Source organism: Cornus florida, unplaced genomic scaffold, assembly GCF_030987335.1.
Source record: "Cornus florida cultivar Cherokee Brave unplaced genomic scaffold, ASM3098733v1 CherokeeBrave_3.0.0_Hap2_Chr05, whole genome shotgun sequence".
Lineage (NCBI taxonomy): Eukaryota > Viridiplantae > Streptophyta > Magnoliopsida > Cornales > Cornaceae > Cornus > Cornus florida.
This window is the reverse complement of record NW_026775575.1, coordinates 68,506,524-68,516,318: the sequence shown is the minus strand read 5'-3', so window position 1 is coordinate 68,516,318 and position 9,795 is coordinate 68,506,524.

Sequence of the window (9,795 nt, the reverse complement as noted above, 5' to 3'; positions counted from 1 at the left end):
GCGTCAGCAAATGGAGGAAGAGCAGCAAAGGCTTGGGTTTCAAGATGACATGGATCAGTTTCAGGAGGAACAGGAGAATGTTCAACAGACTCTGGACCAGGTCAGAGATCTAGAGATTCCTCCTCACCTCAATGACCTCGTTGCTCGGGCTATAGAGGCTAGGGTAACAGCTGCACTTCGGAATCAGCCTTAGGTACAGCCGGCACCTGTACCATCACCAGTGGTTTAGACGGATTCTTGGGGAAAGGCTAGGAGCTCTTTCACAAAGGGGAGTCCACCTGTGTTCTCAGGCTCAACCGATGCGAGAGCAGCTCACCAGTGGAAACAGGACATTAAGCGTCATCTTCGTTTGGTTCAGTGCACGGAGGTTCAGAAGCAGATGCTTGCTACTTTCATGCTAGTTGGGGATGCACTACAGTGGTGGGAGTCAGTTACCACCTCAGAGGAGAGGATGACATTGTCTTATGATGAGTTCAGTGCTCGCTTTGATGAGAAATATTTTCCCTATGCAGTCAGGGCATCTATGAAGACCGAGTTTCTAAGTCTACAGCAGGGAAACATAACAGTGGCGGAGTATGAGCAGCAGTTCACACGTTTGTCTCTCTTTGCACCGGAGGAGGTGGATACAGAGGAGAAGAAGCGCAACAGTTTTGTCAAGGGACTGATGTGGTCTATCAAGAGAGCTATTACAGGTAGTCCAGCATATACTACCTATGCTCAGGTGGTAGACACCGCTCTACAACAGTATTAGTTGACTGTGGACATCAGACAGGCTCGTGGTGAGAAGCGGAGAGATAAAGACTCTACTAATCAGTCAGCTGAAAAGGGGAATGGCAATGGTCACCGGCAGAATGACAAAGGCAAGTTCCAAGGACAACAGCCATGGAAGAAGCACAAAGGTGGTTCAGATGCTCACCGGAATGGGACACTTATTCAGAGGCAACAGAATGGGGGACCACAGGCAGGACAGGGTCAGCCACAGGTTAACCGACAGAGGAGGCCATTTGGTACTTTCCAGGGTAGTTGTTACACTTGTGGAGAGTATGGTCATACCACCAGGCAGTGTCCTAAAGCAGGACAAGGACAGGGACAGAGAGAGTATGTGCAGTAGGGACAGAGGGCGCCAGTGCCTTTACCAGCTCCACAGGTTCCACGGATTCAGGGACAGACACATCTGGCTTTACCGGCACCGCCACAGACTCAGGGACAGACACCACAGCAGTTGCACTATGGCAGGGTGTATAACCCCATGCCACAGGATGTTCAGGTACCCCAGACTATTGAGGGTAAGTTTCTTATTCATGGTTTGCATGGACGTGTTTTATTTGATACGGGGGCTACATACTCATTTGTAGCTAGGACTTTTGTTGCTTTGTCTGGGATGAGGACGAGGGTATGCACTAGACCTCAGGGTATTTCTACACCATTGGGTGATACAGCTATTATACATGAGAGTAATGGGCCTGTGACACTAGATATTGGCAGACTCAGATTTCTAGCCAATCTATTGGTCCTGAACATGCACACTTATGATGTGATACTTGGGATGGATTGGTTATCTCACTTCCATGCCCAAGTTATTTGTTTTGATAGATCTATTATTTTTACCATACCTGGTCAGGATATGTATGTAGTAGCTATGCCACGTTCTAAAGGGGGCGGTAGCTCCTATTTGTTCCATGTGGAGGAGGAAAATGAGGAGGGGATTACTGTGTCATTGGATAACATACCGATTGTACAGGATTTCCCGGATGTATTTCAGGAGATTCCAGGGTTGCCACCTAGTCGCGAGATCGATTTTGTGATAGACTTAGCTCCAGGCACTGCGCTTATCGCCAGGGCACCCTATAGGATGGCACCGGTAGAGATGAGAGAGCTGAGGGATCAGATTCAGCAGTTACCCAGCCAGGGTTTTATTCGTAGGAGTACATCACCTTGGGGAGCACCGGTTCTGTTTGTAAAGAAGAAGGATGGTTCGTTTCGTCTGTGTATAGATTACAGGGAGTTGAACAAGGTTACGATTCGTAACAAGTATCCTTTGCGCAGGATTGATGACTTGTTTGATCAGTTAAGGGGAGCCACATATTTCTCCAAGATTGATCTGCGTTCTGGGTATCATCAGCTGAGGGTCAGGGAGTAGGATGTTCCTAAGACAGCATTTCTCACGCGATATGGTTCTTATGAGTTTCGAGTTATGCCGTTTGGGACGACTAATGCACCTGCAGTATTCATGGACGTAATGAATAGAGTCTTCCGGGCTTATTTGGATCAGTTTGTTATTGTCTTTATTGATGACATCTTGATCTATTCTCGGTCGGAGGACGATCATGCTAGACATCTTCGCATAATCTTGCAGACGCTTCGTGAGCACCAGTTATATGCCAAATTCGAGAAGTGTGAATTTTGGCAGCGGGAGGTGAAATTTCTGGGTCACGTGGTGTCAGAAAAGGGGATAGCAGTGGATCCAGCCAAGGTTTCAGCGGTGGTTGAGTGGGGACAGCCTATATCACCTACTGAGATTCGGAGTTTTCTCGGTCTGTCAGGATATTACAGGAGATTCATCCAGGGGTTCTCCAAGATAGAAGGACCACTCACTCATCTGACCAAGAAGGGTGTACAGTTCGTATGGGATGAACACTATCAGCGAGCTTTTGATGAGCTGAAAAGGAAGCTGACTTCTGCACCGGTTATGGCTACTCCGCAGAGCGGGATAGAGTATCTTGTTTACACGGATGCTTCGTTGCAGGGTCTTGGATGTGTGTTGATGCAGGAGGAGCGACCGATTTCTTATGGATCTCGGAAACTTAAGCCTCATGAGCTTAATTATCCAACACATGATTTGGAGTTGGCAGCAGTGGTCTTTACCTTGCGTATTTGGAGGCATTATCTGTTGGGCGAGTCCTTCAGATTATTCAGTGATCACAAGAGTCTGCAGTACTTGTTCACTCAGCGGGAGCTAAATATGAGACAGCGCAGGTGGTTGGAGTTTGTAAAAGACTATCATTTTTCTATACAGTACCATCCAGGGAAAACGAATGTAGTGGCGGATGCACTCAGTCGCCGACCTGTTGGTAGTCTTTCTGCTCTATTCACTACTGAGTGGAATGCTTTAAAGAGTGTGGATGAGTTATCGGATGTTTTTATGGCTTGCATGGTGGTTACACCTTCCATCATTCGCAAGGTTTTGCAAGCACAACTCACCGATCAGCAGTGTGTCGACAAGGTCGCAGAGATAGCTTCCGGAGAGGTTCCATTCTACTATGTTGGGGCTGATGGAGGTTTAAGGTACAAGGGACGGTTAGTGGTACCTTCTGCTGATAATTTGAGGAAGGATGTGATGACTGAGACTCATCACTCAGAGTTCTCTGTTCATCCAGGAGGCGATAAGATGTATCAAGATATGAAGCGGCAGTTTTGGTGGGCAGGTATGAAGAGGGACATTGCTCTTTTTGTTTCTCAATGTAGTACTTGTCAGATGGTTAAGATTGATCATCAGAGGCTGCCAGGAGCTCTACAGCCACTACCAATTTCGAAGTGGACATAGGAGAGCATATCATGGATTTTGTGGAAGGGTTTCCAAATTCTTTCAAGGGGCATAATTCCATATGGGTCATTGTGGATAGGTTGACCAAGTCAGCTCATTTCTTGCCTATTTGCACTGACTACACTTCGGAGCAGTTGGCGAGGCTTTACATTTCAGAGATTGTGAAGCTACATGACATTCCATTGTCTATTATATCGGACAGGGATTCGAGCTTTGTATCTGGATTTTGGAAGAGTTTTCAGCAGGCTTTAGGTACAGAGTTACACCTTAGTACTGCTTATCATCCTCAGACTGATGGACAGATTGAGAGGGTGAATCAGATTATGGAAGATATGCTTCGGTCGTGTGTTCTAGATTTCAAGGGCCACTGGGAGGAATATTTGCCACTTGTGAAGTTTGCTTATAACAATAGTTTCCAGAAGACTATTGGTATGGCACCATTTGAGGCATTGTACGGTCGACCGTGTCGGTCACCTGTTTGTTGGATGGAGGTTGGAGAGAATCGATTCTTAGGTCCTGAGTTCATCAAGGATACCTCTGAAAAGATTGCTCTTATTCGAGATCGCATGCGTACTGCCCAAAGTAGGCAAAAGAGCTATGCTGATCGTCGTACTCGGGCTTTGGAGTTTCAGGTTGGGGATCAGGTTCTACTCAAAGTGTCTCCTATGAAGGGTGTTATGCGCTTTGGGAAGAATGGGAAGTTGTCACCGCGATTTGTTGGTCCATTTATGATTACGGATCGCATTGGAGCTGTTGCTTATCGGTTGGCACTTCCGGATACTTTCGATCGCGTCCACAACGTGTTTCATGTTTCCATGTTGCGGAAATTTCTTCGCGATGAGGATCGGTATCAGCATATCGATGTTGGGGAGATTGCGTTGCAACCAGATGCAACTTATTTAGAGCCACCGTGTCGTATTGTCGACCGACGAGATCAGATTCTTCGTAATAAGGTTATTCCTTTGGTTCGTGTTCAGTGGAGTCATCACAATGAGTCTGAGTCCACTTGGGAACGAGAGGATGTCATTCGCTCACGGTTTCCTGAAATATTGGAAGAAGGTAAGAGTGAATTCCGAGGACGGAATTCCTTTTGTTAGGGGGGAAGAATGTAATACCCCTAATTTTAAAAAGGATATTCCTGGTATTTAATGGTATTTAATTTATTATTTAAGTGCATTTTATTTGATTATGTGTCATTTTTTTTTTATTAGGTGCTTAATTGTTTTCTTTTGTGGTGATTTAATTTATTTAAATGATATTTATTTTCAGTTATTTGATTGGAATTACTTGTCAGTGTTTTAATTATTTAATTGGCATTAATGGTTTAAGTATAATTGGTTTAATTATTCTATGTGTGTCTTATTTTATGTGTGTCTTATTTGGTTTAATTGGGTTTACTAATTATTATTTTGTTCAATTAGATTATTTGTTAAGTATTTAATGGTGAATAGGGTAATTAGGTAAATACATCTAACTAGGGTTTTAATTACAGTATAAATTAAGGTTTTATATTATAGCCGTCGTAGGTTTATACGTTAATTGGATAGGCCGGTTAGGATTATGAGTTGCACTTAAATGAATCTAGGGTTTAGGAAAACTCTATAAGTATAAGGTAGACGTCTGTGTAGGGTTTTTTTTAAACAAAGCACACATTTTGTGGAAGTGGAGAAGGAAAAACGCAGTTTTTCACATTCTGCCAAGGTTTGATCAAAGCTCCGATCCCGCTTCGTCCGTGGTCCGATCGAGCTGAATTTTGGAGGACAGGTTTATGACTCAGTGACGCACAATCTGAACGGTGTAGATCAGAGTTTGACATCTGGAACAGTGATTCGTACTCGTGAACAATAACTGGGTCGCACAGGGTTTTTCCATTCTGCCCAGATTTCATCAAACATCTGATCCCGCTTCGTCCGTGGTCCGATCGAGCTAAAATTTAGAGGATAGGTTCATGACTCAGTGTCGCACAATCTGAATGGTGGAGATCAGATTTTGAGTTTGGGAATAGTGTTTCGTACCCATGAACAGTAATCGGGTTTTGGAACTCGCTGGGATTTTTTAAGAAGACGACATTGAAACTTTGAACAAAAGTTTCTGAGGCAAGATTCTATCCTTACTCTTTCCCTTAGGCTTCATACTCTTTACACTCTTAAATGATTTCAGGATTAATGAAGATTAAACCAAACTAAAATGATATCTGTTTTGCTATGAAACTGGTAGTTATAATAGTGTTGTATGCTTGTTCAACCTAGACTAGGCATGTTTGTGGATGCATTGTGGTTCTGTGGTTCACGTTTTTCCTTACCACTGCTAGTATAAAATATTGGAAGGATGGGTCTAGATGAAAGCTATCTTAACTTCTGTAATAGCAACTGTTGGAACTTAAATACTAGGAGGATTTGAGTTTAACACTAGATCGGTTTTGTGGAACACTATAATTTGAGCATGTCTACATACATACTGTGAATATTGTTTTGATGCTTACATTATCACAGTTAGTATCAACTGTGGAGGTTAGGATTTTGTGATATATACCCTACATATCTGTATGTCATTTGTAAGGTGTTAAATGGAAGTTTTTATTAATTATGTCTTTATATCAGACTAAAGGGAACAACTTAAATTGGGCATGTATATGTTGTTGTTGTGACCCTGTTTATCAATGCTTATTTTATCACTGCTAATATTGAATGTTGGATGTTGGAATTTAGTTGATATATACTTAATTTATTGGTATTATTGACTACTGGAGGATTGGAAAGTAGGCAACGGTATGGGACGGTGGCATACTAAGGATGGGTTTGGTTTTTAAAACAATACCATTACCCACCTACTTGGAATAAGGATGGGATTAACTAAAAGTTAAGTCCCGTGGATTTGTATTGTCATGGCAACTACTTGTTGAGCGGCAATACCAGGGATTTTGGATGGATTTTATATATGTACTGTTATGGTGCCTCGGTATGAGCTTGAGCCTCAGGACCGATGGCTAGGAAGCGTATATGCATTGGGATGTGTAGCTGGCTACGATGGTTGGAGGTGTACCCTGTTTAGGTATAGGTACATATGCCCACTTCGTGTGCGTTTTAGCATGTTACCTCTATTCAGGTTGAGACCGGCCTATAGTCCAGCGAGAGTCCTTTAGTGTGACTATATATATATTTACGGACTATCAGCTATTGTTGAATTGTTTAGGATGTACATGCGTATCGGGCCTCTGTTTGGATTGTAGTAGTATAGAACTTGCGCGTGGGCCTGACCCACTTCTATTTTTCAGGTACATGACAGTTCCAGGCTTAGACGTGTTCGTGCTGAGCAAAGGTCTCTATTCACTCTTTCGACGATGTAGGGCTCTCTCTATAGTTTTATTTCTGGACGTTTATTACAGTTGTTCTATCTTCCGTTTGGATGTTTAATAGGGGTCCACTAGAGATGGATTCCCAAGTTGTAAACTGATGGAGTTTTGGAGTTTGGGTTTGATGGATTTTAATAATTATAATATTTTGCAGATTCTATTTTTAGTTCCTTCCAGCTTTAATTTCATTTCTTAATTTATTTTGTATTCCGTGTTCATTTTAAAATATTAATTATTTGATATTCCCTCGGGTTTGGGCCTGGGCCTGATCAACCCGTGTCTCGGATCCGAGGGGTATCACACACTACCATTGATAGCCAGGAGATTGACATTTCTTTTTCGGCCATAATTGCTGTCAGTCGCTGCCCCCACACTTCTCCATTGGATGATGATACTCAGGAGCCTCTATACCTTGACAATCCACCATTTCCTACTGAACTGACCATAGTTACCATATTATCACCACAGGTGGCATATGAGGGGCACATACTTGCAGACCGGGTCGAGCTTGAACCCCGATACTGGTTCTTCGATTTTGTGTTACACCTCAATGCATTCCTTACAGGTCATGGCACTCAGAGGAGAGAGGATATTCCAGGCTTTATATTGTTTACATCAGGGCTATTGGATCTCTATTCCAGCGCTAATATGGGAGCTCATCCACAAGTTCTTGAAGAATTTGTATCACTCGCCTACTATCAGAGCAGAGAATTGGCCTTTACCTTTTGGCCATCTTATTACACAGCTGCTTATAAACCAGGGATACCAATTTGACCTTGAGGAGATTCTAGAGTCTGATACTGATAGGGTGAAGAGAGCTTATGACCTGACTCGCTAGAATAAGACTTTCAATTCCTGCCATAAGAACAGAGCAAACCAAGATATGAAGAGACTACAAGCATAGTTAGAGAGAGAGACAGCACAGGCAATTGTAGCTAGACACAGAAGATAGATCTCCCCCCAGGCAGAGACATCGCATTACCACTTCAGGCTCTACCTCCCAACCAGACGTACCTTCTGTATCTCAGCAGACTGGCCTTTCATATGCCCCTCCTACTGAGCCGACAGCCCATACCAGCACTGATTCTAGCTACAGATCAGAGGTAACTCAGCTTCACACATATTTCATATCTTTTAGAGCTGATATGACTAGGTGGCATAAGGATGTCACGAGGTAGCATGATGACTTGGTGAGGAGACATGACGAGCTGGTGGGGAAACACGATGATTTAGTTTAGAGATCTGATGCACTGCGTGATAAAGTAGCTGAGGTGAGACGTGAGCTCAAAGCTTTGAGGATAGACCTTACCACTTCACTCACTCATCATAGTACTGAGATGTCTGCCATGCTGCAGTATATTGCGAATATGATTACTCCAGACCCCACCATTTGATGCCATCATTCTCTCTGTCCTACTCATTACCATCTTATATCTGCACTATTTTGACTACGATATTTCTACACCATTTGGATACTTGCACTGATTTTAGATATTATTTCATATTATTATTTTGGATATTATTCGGATATTTACTTGGATATTTTCAGATATCATTGATCTCTAGATATTTGATATTGCACTTATTTTCTATACATGGATTTTTGGATCTTTGATATTAGTTTTGGATGTTATGAGTTTTACATTGCTATATACCATGATTTTTGCCTAGTTCTCAGTTTCACTTCTCATTTTTATCATTGATGCAGATGCTTTGACAGCTGTCAGTATGACTATTTTCAGATAGGTTTTCAGAATCTAAGTTTGGGGGTGCGCCTTCCAAAGCTAAGCTTCCATTGAAGGGTCCCTTTCGCTTCACCCATTTGGTATACTCTTTCTATTATCTGTTACTTCTTTGTACATTGAGGACAATGAACATAATAAGTTTGGGGGTGTGTTAGCATATTTTACATGTCGCACTTATTTTCTATGCATGTGGTATGATTTGAGAATCATGGGCTATGATTTTGATCTTTTGAGGACCATGACACTTAGAATTTAAAAATTGTGGATGCCATTTAGGAGTAAATTTTTTGAAAGATTGATATCTTGCTTGCATTTGTGGTCCACATCATCTTAATTTTGTGATTGTTTTGAGATTCACTCTATGATTCTACACTAGCATAGGCGCACACTAGCATTCATTTGTGGGCTACATGCTTTGTTGACTATTGATTTGGTTATATCCCAATTAAGCTAGTAGTGCATTGAAAGCTTTCATCTTGACAAAAGTGGATAACAATCCACTTTCATTGAGTAGCTGGGATTCTAGCCTCATCAAGCATTGAATTTCTCGCACTAAAAAATGGAGGGCCCAAACTCTAGGCTAATAACTTGAAAAAATAAAATAAAATAAAATAAATAAATAAAAATAAAAAAGTGAGGACTTCTCCCAAAAGGTGAAAAGTGTGAGATGATTAGATAGATGTTGCTTGGTTTGTAGCCTAGTCGATTTGAGTTTGTAAGTCCCTAGGGGTGTTTAAACGCCTAATGCCCTAAAACAGTCCGGTTTGGGAGTCATTGACCTAACGCTCGATCTCATGGATCGTTAGAAAGCTTGATAGATCAATACATTGTACCATGCTTCCATTTTTTATCCTTAGGCTAGTTAAAAAAAAAAAAAAAAAAAAAAAAATATCGAGTAAAAAGAATAAAAGCACCTAGTTGAATAAAGCTTTAATAAAAGGTCTATTCTTTATTTTGATGATCGGTACTAGATTTGTGTGCTAATTTGAGGGTAATGATGTGTTTATTTCTCTAGGTTGCTTAAATAGCAACATATTTGATGTCGGTTCACTTAAAAAGAATTCTAGAGTGGTTTTGATTTGCATGATCATTTTCTTGATGTGTGAAAGGCCATACTTGCTTGCTTGATGTTGAAATTTTGGGAGATTGCTTGT